Source organism: Orcinus orca, chromosome 14 (genome assembly GCF_937001465.1).
Source record: "Orcinus orca chromosome 14, mOrcOrc1.1, whole genome shotgun sequence".
In the NCBI taxonomy this organism is placed as follows: Eukaryota; Metazoa; Chordata; class Mammalia; order Artiodactyla; family Delphinidae; genus Orcinus; species Orcinus orca.
This window is the reverse complement of record NC_064572.1, coordinates 77,539,768-77,557,455: the sequence shown is the minus strand read 5'-3', so window position 1 is coordinate 77,557,455 and position 17,688 is coordinate 77,539,768. Positions and strand designations below refer to the sequence as shown.

General features: G+C 46.6%; 1 protein-coding gene across 1 annotated transcript in view; it reads left to right on the top strand.

Annotated features, from left to right (window-relative positions):
- Positions 1–17,688, top strand: part of FAM204A (family with sequence similarity 204 member A) — a 781,024-nt gene that overhangs the window by 535,918 nt on the left and 227,418 nt on the right. The window lies entirely within an intron of this gene.

The window sequence follows — 17,688 nt, the reverse complement described above, 5'->3', positions numbered from 1 at the left end:
CCTGACCGTCTGAGAACTGGAAAGAGGACAGGACTGGTCGGGGGGCAGACCCAGCTCCTGCTACTGGCTTCGCCACTAAGTAGCTGTGTGACTTCAAGCTAGTCACCATCTCTTTCTGGGCCTCAGTTTCCCCACCCGTGAAATGAGGATGCTGGACTGCATCTTTGAGACCCCTTCTAGCATAGAAGTGCAGTGACCCCATGAACACAGGGGAGCCTAAGGACCAGGATCAAGACAGTCAGTCCACCTGCTGTGCTTCTACCTGTGTTGATGTTGCCCCCAGCTTCCTCAGACCCCCCAGTCATTCACAATGTTCTTTCCTATTGAATTCCTATCATATCAAGGGCCTGATTCTGGACGAAGTGTCGTTTCTACAGACACTGAGACTAGATCTCAGGACTGGAGCAAGGAGAGATTTGAGGGCATTGTTGCCTCACTTTCTGTAGACTTGATGTCAAAATTCAGATGTGCAAAGCCAATAAACTGGAAGATGGTTGGTTTGTAAAAGAATCATCAAGAAGTGTAAATAATCCTGCTCGTCCGTGTCTCACTCCCACGATGGGAAAGAAGTTATGCTGAGTCCTCAGCTATCGAGCTTGAGGCCCTAACCACGCATTTAACATCCATCATTAATTCAATCCTTTCCATAAGACTTCCACCAGGGAAGCACCCCCATTCTCATATTGCCAACAGGATAGAGGGACAGCGAACTTACATATTTTGCTTAAGTTAAGGCCACGCAGACAATAAATGGTTGAACCAGGATTATAATCTAGATCTAATCTAGGTTGTCACCAAAGAACCATATTCTTAAGGCTGAAAGAGAAACAGCACAAAATGGGATGATGCCAGAAGAGAACTGGCTGGCTGTGTGACCTTGGGACAGTCGAGGAATCTCTCTCTGCCTGCTTTTTCTCATGTATCAAAAGTGGGCGTTGGATAGATCAGAGCCCCATTCTACAGAGTGGTACCTGTTGGTAGATCTCCAAACTGCCAGGATTCCGCCACCCCACTCCATACTCAATATATATCAGGGCTGCCAAGGGGAGAACAGGTAGTCATGGAAGTGATGCCCTGCTTGGGAATCTCCCAATGGACAGAAGGCTGGGGACTTTCACTTCACACATCTTCCCTTCCCTGCCCATCTCCAGACCCCCATGGGTGCCTCCACTGGGTCTTCAAACCCAGGCAGGTCTGCCTACAAACCTGAATGTATAACACTTGGGATCTGTGGGAAGGCCTCTCTAAACGTCCATCCCAAAATGTCCTGCTCTATTTACAGACTCTCTCTACCCAGTAGTCTCTTTAGGGGATGGGGGCCCCTCAATGGCACTAATGCTTACCTGCATCGGCCATGCAATGCCAAATGATGTAACGATTCCGTGGCATCCTATGAGACTTTTGCAACAGATGGCGTTGCCGTAAAATATTTAACAGGCTGACAATTCACACTCGAACTCTTTTGGATTCTCCAATGACTCTGATGCCCACATGTTGCCAAAAGCATTTATTGTCTCATAATTTGATTTACTTTTTTCCGTGCTGCTCCCAGTGCCTGCAAGTAGGGGCAAAATGGCTGACGTCTCCAGATGCCACAGAGGCTAATAAAGCTTGCTGTGCTCCCAGCATGCTCTCTGCTGTCAGCAACCGGCAATTAACTTAATAGGGTTCTTGAAATGGAGTCGATCTGGGAAATGCGGCATGTGTTGACACTCTCCCGCTGATCCAGGCAGCCTCCCACCATTGACTTGCCGGGTCTGTTTGCTATTTGAATTATTTAGGAGCTTGTTATGTGAATTAAAAAGCAGCACTTTGCAGCATTAAGTCTAATATTTTATGATCTTCAATTGATTAGGTGGGTTTTCAGGATTACATGGAAATGTTAAGATAAAACACGCCTCTGACAGGCTGCTCTCGCCAGTCTGCTTTGCTTTTCAAAAACCTAGATGAAAGCCCAAAAGGAGCCTGCCTCCTTTTTCCCTTCCAAGCGAGTCTTCTGGAACCTGTTTGCAGACCGTCGAAGGGCTTTTCCACCCTGAGGATACCAGGTGCCCTGGGTTCTCAGGACGAAAAGGAGGCTGGTCCCCCTTTCTCTACTTTGCTTTTGTCCCTTTCTTGGAACAAAGACACCAGTGATGACACGATGCCCGGAAGGACCACCTCCCAAGCCTGGGCCTGCAAAAGGAAAACCCTGCTGTGGGTTTCCAGCCATTCACTTGGACCTGGACGGGCACCACTGCTGCACCTGCCCTTGGCCAAGGGTGTGTGTAGCCCACGCCCCATGCAGCACCAAGTTTACAGAGTGCCAAGCTCCAGAGGACCTCCCCTGCCACAAGGTCCAATTCACACTTTCCTGCCCCACCAGCTGCCACCACTCTCTCCCCTGGCTGATGACAATAGTTTTCTACTGGGTTTTCCCCATCAGTCCCATTCCAATCCACCCTACACCCTGTAGCCAAGATATCTTTCTAAAACCCAGCTCTGGCTATGAGACTTCCCTGCTCAAAACCCCTCAATGGCTCCCCATTGCCTCATCAGTCTGGCCCCAGGCTCTCTTTCTAGCCTCATCTTCTGTTGTCCCCATATGAACCAGCCAAACTGATCTATTTATTATTCTCAAAAAACACTCTCTGTTTTCTCAACTCTGAAGCTTTGCTCATGACGGTCACTTGGTTCACTAAACTTCCCTTCTTCACCTATGGAAAGTCTACTAGTCCTTGATAATGAAATGAGTAAATAAAAGTATACGATATAGAGCTTCCTATGTTCCAAGCACTTTACGTATTATTAGTTAATCCTCAATAATCCTTTAAGGTCGGTAACTTTATCATCTCCATTTTATACATGGCAAAACGGAGGTTCAGAGAAATTAGGTAACTTCCCCAAAGTCACTCAGCTAGCTGGAACTCAAGTCCAGGCAGACCAGGCTCATCTGATCCCACTTCCTTGGTAAAGCCATCGCTGCCCTTACCTGAGTGCCTTCTTTCTCCTCTGAAGTCTGCAGCACCTATCCTTCCCAGGGCACTGACTTATTCAGGTTGCAGGTAGAGATACACAGCTCTCTTCTCTCCAGGATGCCAACGCCATGGGACAGTCTGGGTCTCCCTTGTACCACAGCAGGGCGCTGGGTCAGACTTTGCACATGGTAGGTGTTGAATCAGCAGGCTGTTAACCTGACCGCAGGCTGGCTCCCCACCCCAAAGTCATGACCCCTGGAAGAGTATTCACCTGGTCCCTACTGCACTTTCCCAGTGGCCGAGGAGGCATTGCGAGGTGCCGAGTGAAGGTGCAAGTTCTAAAGAAAGAGTGACTTGAATCTGAATCTGGGCACCACCTTTTTTAACCATGAAAACTTGGGACCATTCACCTCACTGAGCCTTAGGTTTTTCTCACCTATAAAATGGAAATAATAGTAGTCCCCTCTCCATAAAGAAATTATTAAAATTAAATGAACTATTTCATAAAAAACTCTTATGATACATGGTTCCCAGCACGTGGTAAGGGCTCAGGAAAACATAGCTCTTAGTACCGTTGGATTGACCCCAGCTGGAGTCTGAAATCCACCTCCTGCAGCTCTGGGGCGCTAGGCCTGGCATGTCTACACCTCTACACATGGGCTACTTAAAACTCATCTCACAGGATTATGGAGAAGTTAAAGAAATAACAGGAGGCCTGGAAAGGAGCAGACATTCAGTATCTTAAGATCATTATTATTTTTAATTATAAACTTCACCCAAGCTGAGGACTTTATTTTTCCAGAACACCATAAAGATGGCCCCTGATCCCTAAAATCAACAATCCTGTGCAAAAAAAATGACATCTGCTACACCCTGACCCTGCAACAGGCTCTAAGGAGAAAGGGGATGGGTGCAGCCCAGCCTGGCCTCCAGGGGGCGCTCGATTTAATGGGGGAAGCCAGCAGGCAAGGAGCCCATCTCATCTGAGGCAGAAGGAGGGCAGGGATGGGGGCGGGGGGGGGGGGCGTGGCGGCGGGGGGCGGGGGTTGGTGCGGGCTGAGCCAAGTCTCAGGGGCTCAGCTGAGAGGAACCGCTGCCTGATCCTGTGACCTGTGACCCATCGGATGTGGTGGACGAGCCATGAGGAGGAAAGCAGGCACTTTGACAACTGCAGCGGGAAGGAGAGTGTCTGTATGATTAGCAATGCCCTCTCAGGAGACCTCTGCCCAGAGAGGGGAGGCTGACAGTATAATCTCTTAGTAAGAAGCTGTCCTCAAAACCTCTCTGCTATAGGGAGGCCCTGTAGACAGGAAGTTGCTCTCAGGAATTATCTCACCACCATCACTAATAAAAACTGCTGGGTCTGGTTCTTTAAGGCAGTAAGGTTCTCAACTTGGGTCAAATAGATGAGCTTAAGGAGGATGGGGACCAGGAAGACCCTAAAACACGTGCCAAGTCTTGTATAAATATATGCAGGTATATATACTAGGTAGAGGTTCTATAATATTCTGTATCTGTCAGGATAGGCTAACTGCTAGCTGCAGTAACAAATAACCCCTAAATCTCAATGGTTTTAATACATATGTCCCAGTGCAAGCAGGCTGATAAGGAGTAGGCAGTGAAGGGCAGGGTTCTGCTGGCCGGGGCTCCACCGTCTTCAACATGTGGGCATCCAAGGTCACCCTGAGCCACATTCTGTTGGCAGGTGGAGGAGAAAATGAGCATGAAAGACCTTATAAGAAATTTTAGGGCCCAGGCCTGGAAGTAGAATAGATTACTCTTGCCTACATTCCATTGGCCAAAACTCAGTCACATGAGGCCTCTAACCACAAAGGGTGTTGGGAATTGTAGTCTTCCTGTGTCCCCAGGAGGGAAGTAAAACTGGGTTGGAGAACACATCTCATAGCCTTGGAAAGGCACTTGTACAGAGGGAGTAAAAAGGGGCAGGGGATGAAGAAGATTGGTAAGTACCATTTGCTTTATGTACATTATTCACTTAATTCTCATTATTAATAATAGGTTTTAAAATTTTACATCCATTTTATAGAGAAGAAAACTGGAACTCAGAAGACTCAGAAGGCTAAGTCACTTACATAGGATCACACAGTAGCGGGTGTTCTGGCCCAGAACACACCTCAGGTCTGTCTCTTGTCAACATACGGTTTTAAAGGCATCCCATTTTATGGCTTTTGCATATTAACGTATTTTGAGTGGGAAGGCAGACGTGAATGGAGAAGATAACTTTGAGCTGGTATTTTGGGGTCAGCTATCATTTATTGACTGCTTACTCTATGACAGATACCACGTATTGAATAATTAACTCCCAGTAACCCTCTGAGCTACATCCAGCTATTATTATCCCAGGTTTATGAATGAGGAAATGGAAGCACAGTTATGTTGTTTGCCCAAGACCCCACAGCTAGTAAGTGAGGGAACCGGGACTCCATCCCCAGCGCCCAAGCCAGTTCCATAGGCAAACACTCCTTCCCATGCTTGTACTCACTCAGCTGCAGTTGCCCTTGGCCACCCCATGACTTCAAGGTAAACAGAGAATGCATCTCCCTCAACCTCACGCCCCCATCTTGCAGCCCAGTCTGCCTCACCCCTTCGGAAGTCATGGTCTGAGGGCGGGCTGACATGGCAGTACAGTCACCGGCCACTTGCAAACTGGGAGCCCCATGGCAAAGCCCACCAGCCCGTGTAAGGTGGGCACTACAAGCCCACGAGCAGCTGATACCCCTTCATGACTCCATTCCATCCACCTGATGCCTGCATGAAGGTAGATTCTTAACATCTCTGACCACTTTGTCATTTAAGCTACTGGGGCCAGAAATAAATTCAGCTACTGGGGCCAGAAGCAGGCCTGGGGTGAACGTGATGGGGAACCAAAGCAGCCTGGTCGGTACTCACACTCCCTTGGCCCTCTGAGGTGCCGCTTCACACAGGGGGAGGCCCTGGGGATGGGGAGACATCTCACCTTGAGCCTCGCACAAAGTCAAGGTGTTGACTTCAAGCTCTTACACAAAAGCAGTGAGCTGGTGGGAGGGTGGGTGGACGAGGAGTGGGACCGTCCCTCAGGCACTCAACAGAGGTACTGTGTGGGTGGGGGCCCCCAGGACTGAGGAGGGGTGAAGGATGTACAAGCACCAGGGTCGAGGGAGGGAGACCCCCCAGACAAAGCTGCAACTAAAGCTGAAAGTTCAGAACCGGAAGAGAAGAGGGGCAGCCCCCTTGCACCAGGTCTGTGCCAGGACCCTCTGGAGCAGAGATGCCAGGACTGGAGTCAGCAGGACTTGGTTCAGAGCCCAGCTCCTCCATTCACTAGCCCCACGGTTTCACCGCTCAATTTCTCTGTCTGTAAAATGGGCACAGTATCATCTCACCTCACAAGGCTGCAGGAGGACCCAGGGATGGAGTACATAAAACACCAAGCACCAAGGTGTGAAGCTCTCCCAGGGGCCTTTGAATACAGTCCTCTTAGAAACAAACAAACAAACAAATAAAGTAACAGACAATTCTCTAATCATTTGCATCATCAAACGAGATTCCTCATTTACAGCTGTTGGTTTTGTAATTAAAATAATCACCTCTTCATTTCTCATGGGCCCGCATCCTGATCCTTAAGGTAGGTGGGTCGCCTGGCCCCCTCCCCAGGGTGCCCAGCACGGACCAGGCACGCAGAACCAAGTGTTTCTGAGGTCAGAGTTCACACTTCATAGGGCTCTTCCTTGTCCATTCTTTTCATTACTCCCGGAAGCAGCCCTGGGAGGCGGGGAGAGCTGACCTTGTGATCTGCCCCCCACTTCAAAGACTAGGTCATAGAAACTCCCCAGGGGTTTCCGTCAGTGAGCAGCAGCTCTGCTCCAAGCTCGGGGTGTTTCTGGTGACACCGAAGGGACTCAGCACCCTCTTAACCACCTGAGGACAACACAGGACACCAGGACTGACAAGCAGAGGCCTGACCCAGGGCAGGGCTACGAGCGTGGGCCCTGGAGAGAGGCTTTGTGGGTGCCGATCCCAGCTCTGCCACCTACTTGCCCTGAGAACTTGGGGCAAGCGGCTGGACCTCCCTGCGTCTTATCTAGAAAATGGGGATGGCATCACTTTCTACCTCCGAGAGTGCTGTGAGATTTAAAGAATTCATAATATAGTGTATAGTCAGAACCATTACGTGTCACTACTGATTCCCTGTGCGGGAAACCACACGCACCCACCTACCTTCCGTTTGCTTCTGATGCTCTGTGCCCTTGGGCAGCCGAGGCTGCATCTTATGCATCTTGGAGACTAAGACGGGGGGCAATGCAGTGTGGTGGTTAGAAGTGCAGGCTCTGGTGTCAAGTTCATACCCATCACTTCCTGCCTGTGTAAACTTGGCGAGCTCTCTTGTCGGCTCTGAGACTGTTTCCGCCTGCATAGAACGGGATAATAATAGAACCTGTTTCATAGAGATGTGAGTATTTCATTAAGTGGTGTAACACACATGAAGCACCTAGAACAGATCCTGGCACGTGAGAAGTGCTAGACAAGTGTTAGCTATTATTGTATTTATGTTCTGGGCACCCGTTACTAGGCCTGACCCAATGGTGCTTGATGAGGTCCAGGAAAGGTGGATATGGCTGAGGTCAAGTAAGCCCTGCTAACAGTTTTCGGGCGCTTCACTTTGTGCCAGGCACCATTCTGAGAACTTTACTGGTAGCTTATTAAATGCTCATAAGGACCCTCGAAGGTAGGATTCTACTATTAACCCCATTTACAGCTGTGGAAACTGAGGCTAGAGAGGTCAAGTAACTTGCTCAAAGTTATCCACTAAGGACAGGCATTGCAAATCCAGGCAAAAGCTAGAGGACACAGACCCTGTGGGCCTCAGAAAGGAGTTGGGATTTCACTCAAGTACAATGGGAAGTGATCAGATCACACTGAACATTCGTGGCCAGTTCAATGATTATTGAGCACCTACTGCACCCAGGCAGGCTGCAGTGAGCCTGAGGTCGTGACATGCACCCCTCTCAGGTGATCCTGCCTTCCTGCCTTGCCCCTCGGGCCTCCCCAAGCGGCTCCCTCCCCACCTGGGCTTCGCAGGTTCTGGGCGAGAACTGGTGCTCTGGCCTCGGTCCCTCGGACCCCGGTGCGCAGAGCCCGGCCACGCTGCGCCGCCCGCAAACACGGCTCGCAGCCCGACCTCCCCCCACCTCTGGTTGGGTCGTGCCGCCTCCTCCGGAAGCCCTCCGGGGCGTCTCGGGGAGGCCAGGGTGGCCATGTTAAGCCACGATCCGAGCGCGGGGACCACCAGCCCCCCGGGGAACCCTTTCTGCCCTCAACTCGGCAGCGCGTGTCCAGTGCCATAAGCCCCTGGTGACCACACGGTGGGCACGCGGCCTGTGGGGCGCACACGCTGACCCCTGTGGGCACCTGGGCTCCGGACGAGCCCAAGCCCCGCGACCCCCGCGCCGTGACACGGAACGTTCCATCCCCGAACCTCGGCGACTCGAGGAGTCCCAGACTCGCGGTGGCGCGGCCTGATTGGCAGGTCCGCCCTTGGCTGGGGTGGGGGCCGAGGAAGGGCTGTGGTGCCCAATTGCTGTTTTTACTCCTGCCATCATCAATTCAACTATTGACAGGGAAAGGAGGGTCCGCCGTGGCTTTGTGTCACGCACTCACTGTAATTTACTTGAAAAGAATTAAATCACAATTACCTGCCATTCGTTTTGCATAAAACGAGCCAGAAGGAGGCTGCAATCGCAGAGTGCTTGAAAAGACAACAGCCCCGTTGTTGCCATATTAGAACAATATTTCTCAATTTGAAACTTAAAACATTCGAATTCGCAGCTTTGTTTGACTACGGTGGCCCACAGATAGGCAAGACTGACACCCCACCTCGGACTGCAGACATTACAGTTAACGAGCCTAATTTTCATTCATTTAAGTCTAGACCGATCTTTTAAAATCATTGCATTTATTGTCCTAATGTGCCTCCCAAATGTTGGAAGGGAAAACGTAATCTTTTGTCTGTTACCTAGCCCAGTAGGTAAATTATCTAAATGCCATGAAAATCCCTCTTGCTGGGGCTAAAATCAGAGCAAACTGTAATTAAGCCACTTGAGATTTGTTTAAATGTCCAAAGAAATCACACTGTTTCTCAAATAAAGTTACTTCTGTTCTCATTTTCTCTCCTTTCAGATATGGTCGTCAGGTAAATATGACTGATTAGCTTTTAAACCAAGGTTTCTAAAGTGTATTTAAAATATTCAATTCTGCAAAATTACATCAATGTGAACTGGTGTGTTCAGCAAATTTGAAGCCAGGCTAAGTTTTTAACAACTTCTGTAAAAGTAAACTGCTGCTTTCAGTGAGCTGTAGTTTTCATTAACATTAATGGGTTTTCAGCAACAAAATGTAACTGTTCAATCAAGCTTGAATGTTAAAAAGAGCCCCGTTACTAATTGTGAGAACCCTTGAACAACCAGGAAAAGCTGAAAATTCAAAAATACAATTGGTAACATTGGGAACTGTGTTCAGGGAAAGTGAACAGAAATAGAGGTGATCTATTTCATATCCATAAATCAATAAAAGGTTGAAAATGGAGAAGATGAAGGAGTAGAAAGGTAGAGCTTCTGAAATATAAGTGGTAAAAAAGCATGCTGAAATGCAGATTTAGTGTCAGGAATAATTAAGCTGCGAAGTAAGAAAACCCTGTAACCTAGGAAAGCAAGTCAGAGAAAGAATAAAAATACATTTGCTATTGTTAACAGTGGACTTCCCTAATTTTAAAAAGTACAATGTTATCATTGAAATGTTATTAGTATTTTAAGAGGTTTTTTGTTTTTCTATGGATGGTATTTTCCTTTAAGGAAAAAAAATATTTTATTGTCTGCTTCTTTTTATTTTTTAAAGTGAGTATGAAAATTATCATGTTTAATTTTATATTTAGGGACTTTAAAATCTTTTAAGGTAATTTCTCCTTTATTCTTTTAGGAGAGAATAAATGTTTGGCTTCAGCAGAAAACAAATTACATGTGGACTAAACCCAGGACTCAACTCTATTTTCATGGCTGGGTTTTTGAACAATAATCTATAGAGGTGGGGAGAAAGGGATTCATCAGGCAAATGAAACAAAGTCCCTGATCTATATGCCTATTCTGATATCACCTCCTGGAATATCGGCAACATTTTAAGTTCCAGCCTAAGCCACGAATTCCTTCAGAACAAATCAAATGTCTTTAAAGAATATTTCTGTTTGAAAAGGAATTAAGCTCTCCTGAAAGAATTTTAAAGGTTGTGATATTCACAGTCTGATAAAGCAGCACCTTTAATGAAATTCTAATTAGCAATTTCATGCACTTTGCTATTAGTCATATCAGATTAATGCACATTTTCACAGCCTTCCTTTAATTAAGTGCACTTATTCCAAGTTTCAAACACTTTCCTTATAAGATGAAAACTGTGCTGAAATGTTATTTAGTAAACAGAGAAAGTGTGAACGTGTGCGTGTGTACAAGGGCGGACATTTTTAACTGTCTACAATTTATTTTTTACATTTTGAGCTGGTGAACTCAGGTTTCCATGCCTTCTTGCATTCTTAGTGTTTCTTTGATATTTCCGGGGGACCTATTCAAATCTTTAGCCCGCCCAAGTGCACATCATGTGTACTTTGCCTAAAACATATTTTCTGTATGTGTGTATATGTCAGAAGATTTTTTTGTTTAAAACATTTTTTCTTCATGTTTGTGTGTGTGTGTGTATGTGAGAGAGAGAGAGAGAGAAGAGAGAGAGGGAGGGACAGAAACTATGTAATATACAATATTTAGTTTTTAAAATCTCCTCTGAAAAGCAAGGAACAAGCATTTGCCCATATAATATCCCCATCCCCATCACCTTTCACAGGCATCTCCTTTCCTTTGAAAACAGCAATAAGATTTCATTCGACCTACTAACTTTCATTCTGAAGCCCCAGCAAGGAGCAGGCAGCTTCGTGGTGAGCCGGATCCAGGGGGCACCGGATGTCTTCCTTCATTTCAGACTCCACTTCTCCACTGCAAGAGCCCAGCAGTCCAGCCAGTCATTTCCAGGGAAAGCGAGACCTACCCTAGTGACTCACACCCTGCAGACCCCAGATTCCCCAGATCATCCCTCCCTCCCAGCCTGCTGGAGGGTTGCTCCAATTCAGGGAGATGGTATTGTGGGGAATCAACCTGATCTTATCTGTAGTCTTTTGTCAAGAGGAAATTTTTGTTGCCTGTTTTGCTCAGAGGTTGAAACTTGCAATATATTAACTAATTGCTTGCATCTCTAACACATGTTCTCTTGTTGGTGTCATTCATATATACTGTAACATTTTTGACATTTTTAGATTGTCTCTTGGGACTCCTGGGCCTCTTAGCAGTTCCCTACATGAAGAGTGTTTGCCTAATGATTACTGACTGACATCTCAATAACAAGCAACGTAGGAGTTGGGCGCATCTATTGAAGAGTTCTGGGGTGTGTGCATGTGTGTGCGCGTGTTTTAATTCATGGTCTACTTTGTCAAGTCATGTGTGAGCCATAATTTAAGCTAATAATTACCAGACATGAATTCAATGAAACATTGGTGTCTACACTTAAAAAAAAAAAAAAAAGTCCTGAATTTTAATGCATTCAGAAAATGTTTGCCTAGGGCCAGGCTGGGTCCAACACGCATATGGAAGCACTTTAAAAGTGATAAATGATTTGGAATCTACCCTGTCTACTGGTGTGCTTCTCAGGAAAGAAAATTAGGGCCAACAGGTGTTAGATAGGGAATGCTGGGGCATTTTAATAGAATTGTCAAAATGTTGGTACCAGATGTTGACATTAATGCACACAACTCGGAACGTAATGCTGGGCCGCCATTTAAATGATTATTTGTTTAAATTTCAAGTCGCCAGCAGGAAATCCTTACTTTGTTCAGCACCTTTCTCTACACACCATCCCCCTGCTCTTTCCCCTATGATTTGCATCAAAGTGTCCGTGGCCGTTCAGCTCACATACGCATGCTTCAAATAATCCACGCCCGTCAAATTTCATTTTTTCTTTTCAGATCATACTCGTCACATCCCCATCCTCGCCAGCCTTGAAGTCCGCCTCAGTGTATTCGTATATGAGGAAAAAATGATTTAAATACTGCCAGTTATAGGATAATTAATCTTTGAACTACTCAGGAACTTCAAATGTATATACCAAGTAATCTGCATGAACTTGTAATTACTATGTATTTATACGATACTTTCCATGTAATCACCAAGTCGTTACATGGTTATGTGAGCCTTGTAAATTACGGTGATAGCAGAAAACGAATCTCGCCCGCACCGCCGCAAAAAGCCCATGCGGGAGCCGCAGGTCTCCACAGCAGCCAGTTCATCGAAGGATCCAGAAAGAGTCTATCCTTTAAAGGGAACCAGAACTTTTACCTGCAATAGAGTCCCAACTTTAAGAAATATCAGGGGATCGAGAGACTGGTGACGTAGGCAGGGAGCAGCCTTCCTCATTCAGCTTTCATACAAAGACTGATCGGTTTGGGCAATTTATTGCTGCTGGGGTTGAAAGGCAATTGGAAAAAAAATCTCTAGGCAAAATCCACCATCAGTTCTGCAGGCTGCATTGTGCTGTGACATGGCGACAGTCCTAAAATAAATTCCAATGTGAGTTTCAAGAACCAGCCCTGAGGCAGATTTGGTTTGTCATCTTTTTGAACCCAATTAAAGCAGAAGCAAAACCTTTAGTTTTTCCGAACTGGGGCATCTTGTCCCGACTCTCCAAAAGTACCTTCCTTCACAAATAAACTCCGTGTGTGTGTGTGTGTGTGTGTGTGCGCCCACGCACATGAGCACTCGTACGCACACACATGTGTGAGCAAGTGCTGGCACACTAATTTAATCTATTCAAAAGCTACATTGGACCATGTGGACCCTTTGTTCAGAAGCAACCATCCAAATGGGAAGGACCCGTCTCCCTCCCTGGTAGGTACCCTCCTTTCTTCTTGACTGGGCTGCTGAGCTCTGCTTTTCCTTGGCACGGGGAAGGACCAGGGTGTATACAGCACCATGGCCTTTCTGGGCACTATAAGTGGCCACTCAGAGTAGAGCAAGGGACACAGAGTGGCTAAATCTGTAGGGGATTCTGGACTTCCATGGAGTCAACAAGTTTTCCTCTTTTCTCAGCCCAACTTAGAAATAGGAAGAAACAAGGCAACAACCCTGCAGGGTCCACCAAGGCCCTGCTGGTCAGCTGACCCACACCCAGAGCCTGGCTTCGCTCCCACACAGCTCCAAGACAATGTCCCCAGCCCACCAAGGTTCAGCAGCTGGCTGGTTCAGCCTCCACAAAGGCTTGTCTCTTCAGAGGCTCAACCACCTAGAACTGCACTGTCCAGTACGGTAACCACTAGCCACAAGTTGCTGTATAAATACGGCCCTGAAATTAAAGGCTCTGTTTCGTGGTCGCACCAGCCACATGTCAAGTGCTCAGTAGACGTGTGCGGCTGGCGGCTACCACGTGGGCAGTGCAGATACAGAATCTGTTCACGATTGTTGGTCTAGAACTCTACATAATTCTCTGCTATCTGTCCTGATCTTTCCCTACCCAGAGACGCTGACATATAGGGGGTCAAAGGACAAAGCCAGAGAGGTTTGCCTGAGGCCATTAAGAGGCTGCCTCGCCTCCTCAGTAAGACTTCTTCTTACTATATCTGGCCTCTTGGGCAGAGCCGAGGTCAGACTCAAGGCTGAGCGTGTTACCCAGAGCTCAGCGGACGCTCGCTGGGATTCCTCTTGGGGAACTAAAGCCGCAGACCCCACAGAGCCCTGGGAGACGTCTGAGGCCATGGAGGCTGTAAGTGACTAGTGGTCAGTTCTGCTGGCCAAATTGGTATCTACATCATAGAGAGGGCAGCCTTTGCAGGTGTAAACCCGGGATATCACTCTGCCTTCCAGGCTAAGAAATTCCAGGGAGAAATTCTAATCATTCATTATCTTTAATCACATATTCTATTATTTTCTACTTCATTGATATTGTATGTAACTCATTATTGTGGCTGTTTTCCCAGCGCCTACCATATGCAGACCAATTGTCTCTTTAATCCTCACAAAGCCCTATGAAGTAGAAACTGTGATCCCATTTTATAGATGGGAAAACTAAGGCTGGATGGACTCATTGACTCCCCCAAAGCCACATGGCTAGTCAGCAGTGCACTAGGATCCAAACCTCACCCATTTCCACACGTACAGGCCTATTCTTCAGCCTCGTATGAGCCGTCTCTGCTGCCAGCAGGCATACAAGAAGCTAAGCAGAGTGCCTAGCCTTCCAAATCCTCAGCCACACTCATTCTCAGCTTGCAAAGTGCTTACCTTCTTCACTCTGCTAACAGCTCTTGATTGATCACCCTCCCAATCGGTGGCGGTTTGTGAAATGGCCCCATTTCTACCTCTCCCCATATCCATGCCTCCTTTGCAATGGGATTTTGCAGCTCCTTTCCTCAAGCAATGGAATGCATTTTGCAGAGTGTATTTCTGAATTTAGGTTGGCCTTGTGACTTGATTTGGCCGATAAAATGGGGCAGAAGCAACACCATGCCACTTCTCAGAGTAGGTCTCAAGAGGCATTGCATCCTTTCCTGCTCTCGCCCTCTCTCTCTCTCTCTCTCTGTGTGTGTCTGTCTATGTCTCTCTGTCTCTCACACACACACAAACGCACACACAATCCAGCCACCACCACTTAAATGAGCCCAGGCTTGCCAGCTGGAATAATGAGAGATAAATGCCCCAGTTGTCCCCACTGCCCAGCTAATAGCCAGCCAGCGTTGGGAAGCAAAGCCACTTCGTTGACCTGCAGCTGACCACAGATGCACGAGGAAGCATACTTAAAAAGGAAGAACTGCCCGCTGAGCCCAACCAAGTTTGCTGACCTATAGAATCATAGATAAATGATGGCTGCTTAAGCCACTGTATTTAGGGGGTGGTTTGTTTCACAGCAGGTTCTAACTACATACAGGACAACCTCCAAGCCAAATAGGTTTTCTTCTTTAATTGACTGGTCATCTTTAGGGCTATGTCCGAGCTTCTGCCGGAGACCCTGAAACCCACCAACCCGGTGAAATTCAATAGCGCTCCTCTTGTCACCAGACCTGAGCACCATGAAACCTCCTTGCTCAGCAAGCAACTGACAAATGAGAATTTTTATTTTAAAAAGTCCAACTCTAGACTCTAATCTCATGTCATTGGACATGAGATTCATTCCCACTCTTGGTTCTGATTTTGGACCAAACCACAAAATCTCCCATATCCACTAAGATTCTTGCTTTTATTTTCTTTCCTTTCATAACCAGGCATCCAGAGGAAAATGTTTATCCCTCCCAAATCCATCAGCAGCCTGCAGGGCTGAATGAGACCCACCCAACTCATTTTCCATTTTCCCATTGGGTCCATCAATTTCAGGCCTTCCCAAGCCCAGAGTGCAACTCACATTAGAAATCCTGTAAGACTTGTGTCTGGAACAGTGCTGTACAGCCCATAACACGTTCCATGCAGCTGAAAGTGAGATGCTGGAGACTGGGTCATGGCCAAGCTGGGCTATTCCAGCAAACTCCACGAAGCCTCAAGGAAATATTCCATCACTCATGCTTTAGGTTTCATAGTTTTGCTCCATGAGTTCCTGGAATTCCTAAGCATTTTACACTCTGCATTCATTCAATAAGTAGGGCTTAGTCACTTAATATGTGCAAGCAAGACTTGGACGGATAAAGAGAGGGAGGAAAATAGACCTACGCTTGGAGAGAGCTCACTGCTGTACAGGTATAAAAATGACAAAAGATGTTGATGGGCAGAATAAAATAGGCATCAGCAGAGAATAAAACAAGAATAGCTGATATTTTCAAATGTTCAGCATCTTCCAAGCATGCTTCCAATTTCTCTAACATGCATTAATAATTTATTTAATCCTCACACCTCTCTTATGAAGGCACTATTACCTGTCCCATTTTACAGATGAGAAAACTGAGGCACAGAGAGGTTGAATAACACAGGCATTCCTCTACTGCATTCCTGAAAATATACATGAGGATTAAATGTGTAGAAGTTGAGTAACAGACTGATGTGTTAGAAATGGAACTCCTTTTCAATAATGTAAAACAGAAATTATCTAGCACAAATATTCTACTATGTACAGCGTACAATGTATTATGTAAATTTAAATATTTTAAGTCATTCATATATCAAAATGATTAAAACCCTAAAATAATAATTAAATATAAATATAGACAAAAGCATTGCTAAAGTAATTTCTTACCCCAAATCTCTGACCTCTTGGTTGACCTGAAATGGTATTTATAAAGCAAAAAAAGCCAGTTTTTTTTTAATTGAAGCATGGTTGACTTACAATATTATATTAGTTTCAGGTGTACAACATAGTGATTTGATATTTTTTATAGATTACACACCATATGAAGTTATTATAAAATATTGACTGTATTCCCTGTGCTGTACGTTACATTCCTATGACTTATTTTTAAAAGAGCCAGTTTTAATTTGGGTCAGAGGATTTGCTGAGAAGGAGGCATTGCCACAAAGCCAGCTCTGAACATACTTCTGAGCTGAGAAGCTGGGCACCTGTTGAGCCAAATCAGAGCCTGGGAGCTGGTAGACCTGAATTTGAACAAGGGCTTCTCCCATTGTGGCTGGGTATCCTTGGGCTAATCGCTTAACCTCTCTGAGTTTCAGTTTCTCAGCTTAACATGGAATCTTTGATATCAACTTTCCCGACCCCCTTGGGCTTTTTGTCAGGATCAATTAGAACACATTGTGAATGAGTTCTGTGAACTCATTAAGTTAAGCACTTATGCTCCAAGTCAGTCTTCTTAAAGTGTGGTCCGTGGACCTGCAGGATCGGCATCACCTGGGAACTAGGGCAAATTCTCAGGCCGTAACCCTACTGAATCTGAATCTCTGAAGGGCGGGCCCAGGAAAACCCTCTGGCAATCCTTATGCATGGTAAAGTTTGAGAACTACCACCTCAAGTGATGCTGCTTCCCCCAGAGAGTCCCAGGTTACAACTGTGAGAATTATCGAGTGCCCCTTTCATCCTCAAAGATATCTCAGAACAGATAATAAAGTGTATGGTCCCTACAGATGGCTCACCTGAGCCTAAGCCTTCCTAAGATATGGGGACCCTGTTATCACCATGGAGACTGGGCTAGAAAAGGGAAGGAAGGAAGGTAGGGAGGGAGGGAAGGAAGAAGGAAAGAAGGAAGACAGGTGGGCAGATTTTCTCTAGGATCTGCCTTTTGGGTGATTAGAAAAACTAGAAGTAGAGATCGTGGGCATAGGCCGCAAGACCACAGTGGTCCAGAGGATCCTGACTGTTGTGGCTGTTTCTTTTTCTTCTTTTTTTTTTGCGGTACGCAGGCCTCTCACTCTTGTGGCCTCTCCCGTTGTGGAGCACAGGCTCCGGACGCGCAGGCTCAGCGGCCACGGTCCACGGGCCCAGCCGCTCCACGGCATGCGGGATCCTCCCAGACTGGGGCACGAACCCGCGTCCCCTGCATCGGCAGGCGGACACTTGTTGAGGCTGTTTCTATGTCAACAATCATGCCATCATCTATAAATACTAGAGGTCAATCACTGGTCCCCTCGCTTTCACAGATCCTGGGTGAATTCTACACAACACACCATGCAACTACTTATTTGCCAGACCTGACTTAATCCATCCTCTTCATCCCAGAGATGAG